General features: G+C 48.0%; 1 long non-coding RNA gene across 2 annotated transcripts; it reads right to left on the bottom strand.

The window, feature by feature from the left end:
• Positions 1–8,470: 8,470 nt before the first annotated feature.
• LOC119563981 lies at positions 8,471–12,952 on the bottom strand. 2 transcript variants are annotated; one of them, XR_006286507.1, is made up of 2 exons: positions 11,555–12,952; positions 8,471–11,395 (listed from the first exon to the last, which is right to left on the bottom strand). It is a non-coding gene; the product is annotated as an uncharacterized LOC119563981 (long non-coding RNA). The 2 variants fall into 2 exon arrangements; XR_005222806.2 differs by having other exon boundaries at positions 8,471–10,900.
• Between the last annotated feature and the right edge of the window lie 2,265 nt (positions 12,953–15,217).

The following is a 15,217-nucleotide window of genomic DNA, read 5'->3' as shown; positions in this document are numbered from 1 at the left end:
AGAGGGAACGAACAGAACAGAGGACCCTCAAGTGATCCAGCCCCTGTCGCCTGTTCCCAGCCTCTGGCAAAACACAACCTGAGTCCACATTTTAAAGGCTAATAAAAGAAACCTGAGCCGTAGCCAAATAAACCTGCCAAACACAGAGACGAAAATCAAAACAAACTCTAAATAAATAAAGGAAATAACTTTAAGCAAACATGAAGGGCCCGACTCCTCTCTCCAATGCACGGGTGTAATTCAGCCCCATTCAGGGTCAGTGAATTTGTGGAAGCACAAACAAGCCAGGTTCCTAGTCTGAAGGCCCGACTGGCCCTTAGGTGGGGACAGAAAATAGCTTGATCAACAAATTTTTTTCACTGGTACATTTTTCTTGAATGGTGCAAAACCACCAATCAGGAGAAAAACAACACAGGGATAAAGAGAGGTGATGACGGGGGTTCAAAGATTAGCTCTCTTTAAAGAACATTTGTTCCCTGTGGATTCAGAGGGCTGATCCCGGATCACAAACTCCTCCGGCCTAAGGGATTTCTGAATGTGCAGAGAAGAAATCGCCGCATAGGTGTCCTGCGCCCATTCGCCATTGCCCTTGTGCTGCTGTTTACACAAGTGCAAAGTGGATGTAAAATGCTTCAAAATTAGAACTGTAGCGTTTCCGCTCACTTTTGCACGCGTTTATATGGCAGCTCCAGGTGTAGGGCAATGGAGAATCAGGAAAAGGAACTCAAGGCCCACAAGGACATTAACATTCACGCATACTGAGCCTGATTCTCCTCTCACATCAGTTTACACCAGCCCAGCGTGGACTCAGGCCTCATCTATGCTTAACACTTCTAGGGCACAGCTTTGTCAGTCAGGGGTGTGCAAAAAACCACACCTCCTAACGACACACTTGTGCTGACAAAACGCCCCGTGTAGGTGCAGCTGCACTGACAGAACAGTGCTGCTTGGTCAGCACAATTGATGCTGTTCACCGAGGTAATGGCACAGTGTGGGGGAGGACAACAAAGAAGGATTATGGGGTAGTAGCAGAGAGAAGGAGGGGAAGCCAGGACTGGAATAAAAGGGGGAGCTGCAAGTCAGAGTCCTGGGTTCCCCTCCTCCCATAGCCCTTCCTTATAGCTTCCCCTGCTATCCTGTGTTCCATTCATATTGAGTTGTATGTTTTTCTGATGTATCCACTAGAGACTGGGAAAAAGAAAAGGAGGACTTGTGGCACCTTAGAGACTAACCAATTTATTTGAGCATAAGCTTTCGTGAGCTACAGCTCACTTCATTGGAGACTGGGAGTAGATCACCCCATCCCTGTTCCTTTATATGTCTTAGACATGGCTTATCATCCCTACATTAGGGTACAGATTTTGATAAGCAACACACAAGGCCAAACAACTGGCAGCATTATTAATGGAGCTACGCCGGAGATGAACTCGGTCCGTCATTTCATCGAACAATCAAACAGAAAGCGCAGTGCCAAATTCTGCTCTCAGCTACCCTGGTGCAGCCCCTATTGATTTCCACCCCCGTTGATTTGAATAACAAACACCAAATTTCTACAAAAGAAAGAGCCCCAGACAATAGTGCCAAGAAAGAGCCACACATGGCAAAGTCCAGAAAACAGAAGGAGCTGCGCAAACAGGTCTGTATTTGCCTGGCAACAGCCTCCTCCTGCTCCAATCCAAAACGCCTGCCAGTTAGGTGAAAATATGTCTTTGCACCTTGGCTAATGGTACTTCCAAGGACAGCCAATGGATAGGCAGCTCAAGAAGGAACAGCAGAGCGTGGTTGGCTGAGACTGCAGGCCGCTCAGCCAGTGCCTGCAAGGAGCACAACAAAGGGAAAAGAGGAAGCTTGCAGTTGCAGCTTATACAGTCAAACTGATTTTTTCCCTCTGGCTGATAAAGCCCCCCACACAACTAGTGTTATTTTTAGCAGCGTTTTGCAATTGCAGCTTTACTGCAAAACTCTGGCTTGACAATGTTCTGTGCTCTCTAACCACCTTTCTGTGCAAAGAGACCCCAGTTTGCCTTCCATTCCCTTCAGACCTGTGCACACTGCAGCTCAGATCATGGTAGCAAGGTTTAGCATCCTTAGCCATTTGAGCAGTGCAGTCAGGGAGGCCAGATACTTCTCTCTCTTGTAAATCCATCAGGTCCAACTCCTCCCATGTTACTCTAGGGTTTAAAATTCTGGAGAGGCCAAACAGTGGGGCCAGAGCCTTTTTAACTTGCCTTTTTCAATTGCACGTGACTTGAGATGAAGCCAAGTCCAAGCCCCAGACCCAAATCCTCCTGGACTCTGGGGAAGGCTGGGCCTCTCCTTATAATGGTTCCATACCAGAACCAGAGCTTCAGATCTCTCAGTTTGGACTCATCTCTCAGTCCCAAATCAGAACCAAAAAATCTGAACAGCCCAAGCCTTGGCAAAATTTGATTCGAGCCTGAAATTCAAAGGCAAACTCCACAATGCAGCCCCCATTTCTCCAGGCAGCAATGCACCCAGCAGAGGCAAAGCATCGATCCATGAGCAAATTGCACATTCAGAAACTGCTTCTCCCCTCCTTCATATCCTGTCTCGTCATTTACACCTGGACAGAGAGGGTGTAAAGTTCATCACTTATTCACACCAATGGTGCTGTTGCACACTCACTTTTCACAGGCTGAATGGCGACGTGAGCTGGCAAGGCAGGAAATCGGCTTCCCTCATACCAGGGTAGGTCAGGAGTCAGCAGGGCGACGTTGGCGCAAGGGAGATCAGAACCATCTCAACACACTGTGCTCTACAGATCCTGTACCCCTGCAGCTCTCCTGGACTGTTTCCTAGCCAGCCCTTGCTAAGCCTGGACAGCATTGGTGCGTGAGAGGAGGGGGCACCACCGGCTCCAAAACAGTTCTTTCCCCTTGGAGCCTTACCACCAGCTCACAGCAATTCACCCCCTCCACCACGCTACAAGGCTGTATGCATGTGCAGCAAAAGCAAAGGGATGGAGCAGCTTCTCCCAGGTTCATTAACCCCAGCGCAGGGTCAGAGGAGGAGGCTTGCATGGCTTGTGTGACCAGTTCGGCTGTTTGTCAGGAGCCCAGGAGTGACAGATGCCTTGAGCAGCAGCTGGGCTTTGGGGGGACGCTGAGGCAATTAGCATTGGGACCAAGCACTAGGGACTCTTGTGTACCCGGTGACTTGGACAAAGCCCCAAGCAGCAGCAGGTTGGGATGCAGCCTGCTCCCTGAGCTGCTTCTTCTTTTAGCCTGGTTAATGAGAGCATGCATCTCCATTATTATCCCAGCACAGCCTCCTGGGCCCCAGGAGCTGTTACCAAGGGGGGAAAAGGGCAGGTCTCCCCTTTGATTGGCTCCTAAAGCCCTCTCTCTCCCCCAAGCAGCCTACTAACATGCTTGTCTGGGACTGTGCCCCTGTGTCACATTGTCTCCCCTAGCAAGCAGAGCAGACCCCCTAACCCTCTCTTCCCAATATGCCCACCCTCAGTAACTTCCCAGCCCAGCTACCAACAAGCCCAAGAGGGAGGATGTGTGGTCTAGTAGCTAGAGGACAGGACTCTTGGGTTCCATTCCTGACTCTGCTACTGACTTGCTGTGTGGCCTTGTGCAAGTCACTTGCCTGTCTGTGACTCAGCTTCCTCATCTGTGAAATGGGAGTGGTAACCCTTTGCCACACAGAGCAGGGTGGCCTGTGAAGCCTCATTCATGAATGCTTGCAAAGCAGAGAGCCTCTGGTGGAAGGTGCTATAGGAGGGCAGCATGTTGCCATGATGTGCTACTTCCTTGGGCAGGGTCCCAAAGCACACAAGCCCCGCTAGCTAACAGCAGCATGAGGGGATGTTCTGGCACCTGGTAAAACCCCCTCCTTCTATGGAAAGAGCCCCAGGATCATTAACATCCTCATAGAGCAGACAAGACAAGACATTGCATTTTAACAATTTACTGCAAACACCCCCATCACCACACACTCACACACACAAAAGAAGCCACCTGCCACACAAGCATGATCAGGCTGATTTGACCCAGTTGAGATTTGAACCTCTGGTTCCAGGGAGTCTGGGTATTTCAAGCCTGAGGCCCCTAGAAGCACACTATGTGCAGAGGTGGGAGGAGATAGGCCAATTGCTGCTGGCTTTCACCTGTACCTGGAAACGCACAGACCTGCATAGCACCTGAAGATCAAGAAGAGATACATTGCCATGCCCACCTGCAAACACAAAGGCTGCTGTTATCCAAGGCCACAAACCATGGATTTGCTCTAATTTTACCTGTCGGCCTTGAGCCTAACTCTGCTCTCACTTACACTGGTGTAAATCAGGAGTAACTCCACTGAAAGCACAGTGTAAACAGAATGGAAGATCAGAATCAGGCTCTTGGTCTCACTGTACTCTGTGCTCCCTCTGAGGGCCTGAAGCCTGCCTGCTCTCTGCCCAATCCTTCCCACACCACACCTCCAACGTTTCATACGCTGATCATCTTGGTTCGAGAGCCTTCTCCTCTGCAACTGCAGCTGCCTAGAACACTGCATCCCGTTTGAAAAGGTTTCTTTCCTCCCAATCGCTCAGGCATCTCTTTGGCCCCTATAAGATTGATCTCTGGCTCCTTGTCTATTCCTGCCCCCTTCTTTATCCATCCCTTATTGGCTTTAGGACCAAGTGCACAGGCAAGTCCCAGAAGCTGCTTCTAACTTGCATGTGCACTTTCAGCTGCAGCCCTCCAGCTGATCATAATCCTATCACTGTTACCTTCTACCATCCTTGCTCATTTATTGCAGCCACCTGTTAGGCTGTAAGCAGTTTGGGGGCAGGGACCATTTTTGTTATGTGTGCATACAAATTATAATTCAGAATCATCATCCTGCATGGGCTCCTCCCAACCACTGGGCAGGTGCCATGCTATCAAGCTCCTTCTTTTGTCCAACTCCCTGCCCCCACGCCAGTAGCAAATTTAGCAGGAGAAGCAGGGCAGATCCTGCAGGTTCATTCCATCCCCAAGCCTCCACCTGATACAGGGCTCCATGCTTGGGTGAGGAATTGCCCAGTGTGTTCAGGAGAGCAGGCGTTGGTTTGTGGGAGGCCAGACGAGATTGCCTGCAAATGCTTTCCAGGTGATAATGACACAGGTTCTTGTTTCGTTCCCCCACCAGGGCTTCTGTTGGGACAGGCACAAAAATCCAGCCAGGAGGCAACAGAGGCAGCCTGAGATCCCTACAAGGGGCTTCTCAACCTCCCTGCTTTGGTTGATTGACCTCTCAGGCTGCTGGGGCAGACAGCCGCCTTGCCTCCCATCAGTGGGTCAAGGAGTGGTAGTGCCTCGCACTCAGAACCTGACTCAGCAATGCTCTGTGTCCTGCTCTCCTTGCCAGACAGCATGGGACCGACCTCTGCACCTGCCTTCCAGAGCACCCCTGTGCAGTTCTGTCCCACGTCTCACTACATAGCGCTAGGCAGTCTGCTCAGCATTGACCATCACTTTGTGTCCGACAGAGAGAGAGAGAGGTTTGTATGTATACACTGAAGGATCCAACAGGCTCTTGCCAGTTCTGTCATTGGCTCTCCTGTGCTCCCAGTTGCCAAGGCAGTCCAGGCACAGAGTGTAGATATGTGGGAAGTGTAATACAATAGGAGTAATAATTAACGACCGTTCGCTAAGCCACCCTTTCAGGGGAAGAGAATTTTTGATGTGTGGTACGTTTTCCACTGCTTTACAGAGCCAAGGGTCATTAGCTAACAGGCCAGTGGGGTGGCTATTCCCTGAGCATCAGGTATGAGCCATCTAGACTCGCTGGAACCACGGGTTCAAACGATGCCGCCGAGGGTTCGACTCAGCCTTTCATCTGGCAAAGGCTGATAAGTGGAGTCATGTGGAGTTCACTGCGTGCGTGTGATTTTCCAGGTGCTTTCTTCAAATCCAAGTCCCATCCCACCCCATCCGGACAATAGAGATCCTGGGAGGTTTCTGATCAGAGCAGGGAGGTTTCCCCTGGGGTTTTTAGCCAGAATTTTACCCTGCCCATTTTCCTGTGCTCTGGCTGCAGCTTTTCACCCCAGAGCTGGTTGCACTTCCGTGGTGGGTGAAGGGATTTTTGGCTGCAGAGGGACAGAGCGGGCCCAGCTCTCTCATCAAGGGGGCGAGGGGAGGGCATAAATGTTCTCACTGTGGGTGCAGTGCCCAGGGAGGCAAATGTCATGGGGAGGATGGTCTGTGCTGCAACTCCAAGGTTCCTGGGGACACAGGGGCCTTGTGGTTGACTTCAGGGGATTGGCTCAGCTGCCAGCTCAGGCTGTGCCTTACTGGGTCACAGAATGACAGTGCGAAATAATTAGGGCTGTCAAGCGACTAAAAAAATTAATCGCTGTTAATCCCACTGTTGAACAACAATAGAATCCCATTTATTTTAAATATTTTTGGATGTTTTTCTACATTTTCAAATCTATTACAATACAGAACACGAAGTGTACAGTGCTCACTTTGTATTTTTGATTACAAATATTTGCACTGTAAAAAACAAAAAAAATTATTTTTCAATTCACCTCATACAAGTACTGTAGTGCAATCTCTTTATCATGAAAGTTGAACTTACAAATGTAGAATTATGTACAAAAAACTGCATTCAAAAATAAAACAAATGTAAAACTTTAGAGCCTACAAGTCCACTCAGTCCTACTTCTTGGTCAGCCAATCGCTCAGACAAACAAGGTTGGTTACAATTTGCAGGAGATAATGCTGCCTGCTTCTTGTTTACAATGTCACTTGAAAGTGAGAAGAGGTGTTCGCATGGCACTGTTGTAGCCGGTGTTGCAAGATATTTACGTGCCAGATGCGCTAAAGATTCATATGTCCCTTCATGCTTCAACCACCATTCCAGAGGACATGCTTCCATGCTGATGATGGGTTCTGCCCGACAACGATCCAAAGCAGTGCGGACTGACGCATGTTCGTTTTTATCATCTGAGTCAGATGCTACCAGCAGAAGGTTGATTTTCTTTTTTGGTGGTTTGGATTCTGTAGTTTCCGCATCAGAGTGTTGCTCTTTTCAAACTTCTAAAAGCATGCTCCACGCCTCATCTCTCTCAGATTCTTAAACCTTGGGTCGAGTGCTGTAGCTATTTTTAGAAATCTCACATCGGTACCTTCTTTGCATTTTGTCAAATCTGCTGTGAAAAAGTGTTCTTAAAACAAACATGGGCTGGGTCATCATCCGAGACTGATATAACATGAAATATATGCAGAATGCGGGTAAAACAGAGCAGGAGACATACAATTATCCCCCCCAACAAGTACAGTCACAAATTTAATTGACACATTATTTTTTTAACGAGCATAATCATCATGGAAGCATGTCCTCTGGAATGGTGGCTGAAGCATGAAGGGGCACACAAACGTTTAGCATATCTGGCATGTAAATACCTTGCAACGCTGGCTACAAAAGTGCCATGCAAACGCCTGTTTTCACTTCCAGGTGACATTGTAAATAAGAAGCAGGGAGCACTATCTCCCATCAATGTAAACAAATTTGTTTGTCTTAGTGATTGGCAGAATAAGAAGTGGGACTGAGTGGACTTGTAGGCTCTAAAGTTTTACACTGTTTTGTTTTCGAGTGCAGTTATGTAACCAAAAAAAATCTGCATTTGTAAGTTACACTTTCAGGATAAAGAGATTGCACTTCAGTACCTGTGTGAGATTAACTGAAAAATACAATTTCTTTTGTTTATCATTTTTACAGTGCAAATATTTGTAATCAAAAATAATAATATAAAGTGAGCACTGTGCACTTTGTATTCTGTGTTGTAATTGAGATCAATATTGAAAATGCAGAAAAACATCCAAAATTATTTAATAATTTTCAACTGGTATTCTATTGTTATAAGTGCGATTAATCGCAATTAATTGACAGCCCTAGAAATAATATGCACTGACAAGTGGCAGGACACGGGCCATTTCCACGCGCCCTGAAATCCAGGAAAGGCTTCCCCATTCCAGAGTGAAACTGATTTGTTTGCCTGATACATAAGCATTTACAAAACTCAACCCCACAGAAGTGAAACTGTCATTCATTGTTAGCAATAGTGCAAGCAGCCCTCTTCCAAGACCTGACCTCCACTGTGCTATGTGCTATACTGAGTCTCTCCCCTGAAGAGCTTACAATCTAATTAGACAAGATAGGCAAAGGATGGGAAGGGAAACTGAGGCACAGAGAGGGGGAAGTGACTTGCCCACAAAGACAGAATAGGTCAATGGTCAGCCCAGGAAAAGAACCCAGGTATCTTTGCCTGATTCACTGGTTCAATGGATCCATCACTTAATAACATATCCCATTCACAAAGCATCTTTTATCCTAATGAATACTGAAACACGTTCTTGATTTCCAGAATTCACTTCACCTAGCAGTGAATGCAACCGCCTCTGGGGCAGAACGCACCAGCTGTTGAACAACGTACAAAAAGATTATGCAACTGTTTGGGACAGGAAACAAAGGTCAACACTGGTGATTTAATTCAGCAGAGACACTTGCAGACAACACAAAATATTTGAGAAAAAAATATCTAATCAGAAAGCGTTGAGGCAAACGCCACGAGAGACCTAGCCTTGCTTGAGACAGTTGCTCAGAGCCTACAACAGTCCTGAAAAGACAGGCTGCATGCATGCAATTGCCTACAGAGAAGAGCTTATTACACAAGAGTCAAAACACAAACCACCCCCCTCCCGATTAGCAGAGAGGCAGGACAGATTGAGCAAGGCCGGTCTGTAGCACATGTGAGCAATAAACTCAGCAATAAGGAGTGGCACCAGACACCCCCACCGCTCCTTAGCCTCTGGTGATCCATCCACAGCCAATTAGAGGCATAAAATCGGTCACCTGCAACCTCAGCACTTTTCCTGGGCTGTTTGTGTTGCTTCCTCCCATTTACCAGCTGCTCTGGGCTGTCAGCAGCTTTGCCTGACTCACTCGGTTTGCTCTTTGCTTTACAGCAATGCTGACAAGCTTGGCAAAGGCCCGATCGAACCTCCCTTGCTACCCAGTAACAGAGACCAGCAGCCTCTAACATGCAGGCTGCACATTTTGGTGCTCAGGATGGTGACCGGCAGGGCAGCACTACTGGGCCTCTTCTATCACTAAAGCATTGACTCATTCATCCCCACACGACCCCTTGTCTACGGCATCATTACCCCATGCTACAGAGGGAGACACTAAGGCAAAGGGCTGCAAGTCACTGCTAGAGTTGGGATTAAGATGCAAGACCTCATGAGTCCCAGTCCTGTATTCAGGCTACTAGGTCACAATCTTTAGCTGCTACTGCCCTGAGCCCTTTACATGCATGCTGTGTGCCATTCACCTGGCTGTCCGTCAGCTTTGCCCTCTGGTGTACAGCACCAGGTGGGCACTCACAAAAAGGGAAAAACAATGACAACAAGGGCAAGCTCAAGACCCTGGCTTCCTCTGGATGAGGGGTGGCAGGGTGGTTTATTCTCCATGTCGACACAGTCGCTGGCCTCCTTGCTGAGGCTGACAGGACAGGGCCAACCATGGGGATGGGTTTGGGGGTGGGATATGGACAAGTCTACTAGGAATGGGAATCTTTGTTCATGGGCCGCTTAGCCCTGGTGCCCTTTGTGAGTGGTGTGTATGACACTGACTCAGCTGCCTGTTTGGCATTCTTCCCCATGGCCTAGAAGGTGGTATCCAATCCAGTACTGCAGCTCCACTGGACCCTGCCTGCCTACCTGGACCCTTACTTGGGCAGTCTGCAGCATCTGGGAGCCTTTCTCTGTGACCTCGCTAAATCGGCAACTCCTAGAGAGCCCGAGGAGCAGCACCAACACCTGGTGGAGACCCGATTGTGCTTCTGGCTCCTCCTTCACTGGCCCATTCTGGAGAGGGCAGGCACTTTGAATGCAGTTCAGCAGCGCCTGCCCCAGGGCATCCTCTGCTACTCGTCTGGTCCCCTCTCCTCTGCTGTACAGCCCCACCCATCTTCCAGTATCCAAATCCTTCCATGCCACCACTTCCTGCTTTCCTCAGGGTGGGGCATTGGGCTCGGCGACCACTCCTTCCACAGCATCTCTAGCAGGCTGCACATCAGCATCTGCCATGCTGGCACACGACCACGGGGAAGCAAACGGGATCTTAAAGAGACCATGGCTCAGGGAAGATACAAAGTAGCTCCTCTGTCACTTGGGTGCTTGATGCCCCTAGAGTCAGCCCATGCTAGTTCTCCCGTCCTGCCTGGGGCCTTTCCCCCACCCCCGCAAGGAGTTTCCAAATCTGCAGCTCTCAGTCCCACTTCCTTATAACAGACCAAGCCTGTCCAGCCACCCTTTGCTCAGACCATCAGCCAGCTGGTTAGGATGCCGCAGCCAAGGAGACACAGTCCTTCCTCAGCTCTGCCAGACGTGCGTTGTGTGCTCTGCAAAGCAGACAGACAGACCCGAGCAGGCTGGGCCTGAGCAGGCTGTGAAAGCATCTCTGGCTGATGCAACCTTATCGCTCCCCCGTCCATCTGGACTGGTAAGCTGATCGGCGCCAAAGCCGGGGTTGCACAGGTAAAAGGAGTCCCTGGAGAAAGTACAGGTGCCTTCTGGGACTTGTAGCCCTCTTTGTGTAGAGCATTCATAGCGCGGGGAAGCAGACGTTCCAGCATCCTCAACATCAGCTGATGCCGTGGGGAGACACTCGCTCTCCGGGTAACATCTCCCCTCTTCCTCAGCAATCTTATGCCTCAAAGCAAAAAGGGCTAATGCAATCCTGGGCTGTATAAACAGGGGACGAGGGAGTCAGCGCAGCACTTGGATTTTACCCTGTATATGGCACTGGTGAGACTCATACTAATACTGCATAGAGTTCTGGTGACCACAGTTTAAAACGGATTGACACAGGTGCAGTGAAGAGCCAGCAAAATGATCTGAGGGTTGGAGAACATGTGGAGCGTTAGTGGAGCCATTAAAAGAGGCAATGAAAAGTTCCAGCTTTAGAGAAGCACAAACCGTACCCGAGGCTGCACAACGTGCTTCGGCATGAGCGAATACCAGTTACCCTGGTTTTCAGACGTGCCGGGCACTTACATTTCTAACTGGAGTCCAGTGGCACTGCCAATGCTCAGCACATTTGAAAATCAGACCCCCAGGCTTAGCTATACGGATTTTACACGTGTGTAATGTCACTAATACAGCTGCACCAGCAGGAACCCCTAGTGTAGACAGTCGACAGATGTCAGAGGGGGTTTGCACTGATGAAAAATCGCTAACGTAGATAAGGCTTGTGTTGGAGCGTTAAGCGGCAGCTAGAGGAAGGCTGACTGACTGTGTACTCTTGAAGTGTAACTGCTGGTCCTTACGTTGGTAAGCACAATGGAAGGTATTCCTGATGCTGCAGACTGCGCACTTTTTGCATGGACCTTCTGAAATAAGAGATTTCTTTTGAGAAAAGGAGTCTTGGCTAAGAAATAGCTGGGGTTCAACAAGGAAGGGTCCCTCATGCCTCTCGAAGGGTAAGGCACCAGCACAGGAGCAGTAGGCCTCATTATTGACTGATGGCATACTACGAGAAAGTGACTTACAGATCAAAAGGCAGGAATGGACATCAAGACATCTGGTGAGTAGATGGGCCTGGGAACCAGGACTCTATGGTTTCATTCCAACGTCTCATTCTGTGGGCCTTGGGCAAATCTCTTCACCTCTCTTGTCCTTCGCTTTCCCAGCCTGTAAAATGAAGATAATGCTTACCTACCTCCTGGATGAGTTATAAAGCGTAATTAACTGAAGCTTGTAAAATGTTCTGAGATCATAGGTTAAAAAGGCAAAGTAGCCCAAATCTGTTAACCTTTAGGGCCAGTTGCAAAATCCATCTGTTTGCTTGGGCTTTTAGGCAGTGCTCCAAGAATGGGAGGGGTTTTGTTTTCTGCTTGAAATTACCAGCTGATGGAGCTAATTTACTTTTACTGTGAGCAAAGGCTGTCATGCTACTACGTGGTTATTCACATGTGCAGGCTGCGGTTCCACCTCATTGCCAGGGTGCCAGGAGCTATGGCTAGGATATTTTATATTTAAATGTAAATAATTATGAATAAATAACAATCTAGCACCGTTCATCAGATGATCTCAAAGTGCTATACAAAAGAGGAGGATATCATTATCCCTGTTTTACAGATGGGAAAACTGAGACACTTGTGGGGGGGCAGGTAGGCGAAGTTACTTGCCTAAGATCACACAACAGGGCAGTGGCAGAACCAGGAATAGAACCAGCATCCAAGGCTAGTGCTCTATCCACTAAGCTACACTGCCTCCCTTATACATCTATATGCAATTGCAATGGGACTTTTGATTGAAGCTGGAGTTCATTCAGGCATCACATATAAAGCAATGCAATACACCTGTTAGGCGATAGCCGTGCCCTCTCTCTTGCTCAGTTATTACAGACGGATTCCGCTCTCTTTCTTTCTTTCTTTCTTTATTTGTTTCTGGAGAGGGTAACTCTGGTTGTGGGTTTTTTAATTTTGTTTTTAAGGGAGGAGGGGACAATTGTTTGCAAATGATTGTAATTTTCTACCAAAAAAAAAAAATTAGAGAATCTTTCCAGAAAGCTTTGAAATAAAACCAACTCATGCTATAAGGTGCAATTACGAACCCTAAATCTGTTTGACTGGTGATTACATAGTTTTGGAGAAGGAAGTATGGGCTAGTAGCCAGGAGCTATTAAATTCTTATTTGATCTGTGGGTGGAAATTTCAGAAGCACCAAAGACTTTGGAGGATAAGCCCCATGAAATTCTCACTCTGTAGGATGGTCGACACCAAAATCACTACAGTGGAGCAGCGTCCCAGATGCTGCTGCAGCGCTGATAGTGCGGATGCTCTGTGCCGGGGTGGCCCACATGCAGCTCTTCAGAAGTTAATATGCAGCTCCTTGTAGAGGCACCGACTCCGGGGCTGGAGCTACAGGTGCCAACTTTCCAACGTGCCGGGGGGTGCTCACTGCTCAACCCCTGGCTCTGCCACAGGTCCTGCCTCCGCTCCATCCCTTCTCGCCCCCTCCCCTGAGTTTGCCGTGCCCTCACTCTCCCCGCCCCCCAGCCTCCTGCATGCCAGGAAACAGCTGATTGGGAGGGAGCGGGAAGCGCTGATCGGCATGGCTGCTGGTGGCTGGAAGGCGCTGGGAGCAGGGAGTGAAACTGATGCGGGGCTGCTGACCTATTACTGTGGCTCTTTGGCAACGTACATTGGTAAATTCTGGCTCCTTCTCAGGTTGAGGTTGGCCACCCCTGCTCTATGCCAACTGCAGAGAGCTCTCATGTCAGCATACTAAATCCACCTCTGCGAGTGGCGGTAGCTATGTTGGCGGCAGAAGCTCTCCCACCAACACAGTGCTGTACACACCGGGGCTTAGGTGTGTGTGACTTACGTCGCTCAGAGGGGTGGCTTTTTCACACCCCCGATCAACATAAGTTATACCAGCGTAAGTGCTAGTGTGTACAAGCCCTATATCTTTATAGGCTGAAAGGCAGGATGGCGATTTTGAAAGGGAGTGCTTGTCTAGGAATCAGAGCAATGGATCAGAACTCAGGAGTCCTGCATTTTATTCCCAACTCTGCCACTGACTTTCCATGTAGCTTTGAGCAAACGAATTCACCAACCCATTTTCCTAGCTGCTGTAAAGTGGGGATAACTTGGGTGCAGGCAGGGATAAAATAACATTTACACAGAACTTAAAAAGCACCATATAAATGGTAAGTGTTATTGCTGTATTGTGGTTTTCTTTTGCTTGTGTCATCCTTAATAGGGAACCATCCAACAATTGGTCCCTGGACATAAACTACCTTCTCTCTCCAGAATTAAAGGGCCCTTCAGCCAGCTTAGAGCACTGGAGCTCCAGCAAAACCAGATACAACAATTTTGAAATTTTTCAGTTGAAAAACATACTGTACGTTTAAAAAAGAAACCCAACCCCTTCAGGACTTCTATAAACATATAAGAGGGGAAAACTGAGCATGTGTCCAGTTTCTCCCCCTCCCCCACCAGCAAGTCACACTGTTTGAAAAGGGCTTTGAGACCTGACAGCTGCCATAAAGAAAACACACACATTTTCCTTTCACTAAGGTAGGTGGACCATGGCCAAGTGCTTTAGGATGTAATCAATGTTGCCCACTATGGGGTTCAAAAGCTGTGATGGCAACTGCTTCTGAACAATAACATGAGACCAGACTGTGGTGCTTTGGGCCAAGCTACCTCCAATTTATTTTTAAATATATTTCAGTTCATATGGTCAATATCTCTTTTTTCATCACACTCTTTTGCACTTACCCCCTAAAAGCCAGGGCTGGTCAGTTTTCATTAAAACTGTTTTGACAGAAAAATGGATTTTAGCTACAGTGAAACCTTGCACTTACAATGCCTGCTTTCTGAAGAGAGAGAGAGAGAGAGAGAAAAAAAAAAAAAAAGGATTTTTCTTTGAAAAACAAAACACAAACCCGAAAACATGGAAATGTTGTGGGGATGGCTCAATGCAAGCAGTAATTTGATTGCCTCATGTCCCTGTTCTCCACAGGCTGCCACACTACACCTCCCATGTGCACCGCCTTCCCCCTCTAAGAGCCCATCATGGATGTCCAGTCTATAGAGGAGAATACACACAGGGGACACCCACACAGCTCCTCCCACGGTGCACTGTGACAGCGTTTCCAAATTGAAAATGTTCAGTTGTCAGATTAAATTTTGTGGAATTGGAATTTCTCCTGACCAAAAACGTGTTTTTTCGACCAGCCCTACCAACAGATGATCTAGGAGGAGAGGCACAAATGGTCATTAAGCATCTGCTATTGTACCTTGAAAAATCTACCCTTTAGTCTTTTTTCCTGTCAAGTGCTGTTCCCTGTTTAGTTTTGGTTCATGAAGCAATTCTGGTTGGAGAAGCAAAATGAATGAGGATCTTCTTGACTGGCACACCTGGGATAAATTTGAAGTGTGTGGATGTAACTAGTTAAGTGACACTGATTCTTGACTGTGAGAATTTAAAAGATAGAAGCCAAAATACAAGAAAGCCGAATTAAAGAAAATGCTGTTCAATTCTCCACACACACCCCACACCCATGAGTAGCACCACTTCACCATTGTGCTTCAGGTGCACAGCCAGGATCAGCAGACAAATCATTCCGAGGTGAGAGCTAAGGATGCCTTTTAGGGATTCAGCCCAAAAAAGGCAAACATAAAATATCACACAGATCAAGA

This window comes from Chelonia mydas, chromosome 19 (genome assembly GCF_015237465.2).
Source record: "Chelonia mydas isolate rCheMyd1 chromosome 19, rCheMyd1.pri.v2, whole genome shotgun sequence".
In the NCBI taxonomy this organism is placed as follows: domain Eukaryota; kingdom Metazoa; phylum Chordata; order Testudines; family Cheloniidae; genus Chelonia; species Chelonia mydas.
This window is presented reverse-complemented; position numbering and strand designations above follow the sequence as displayed.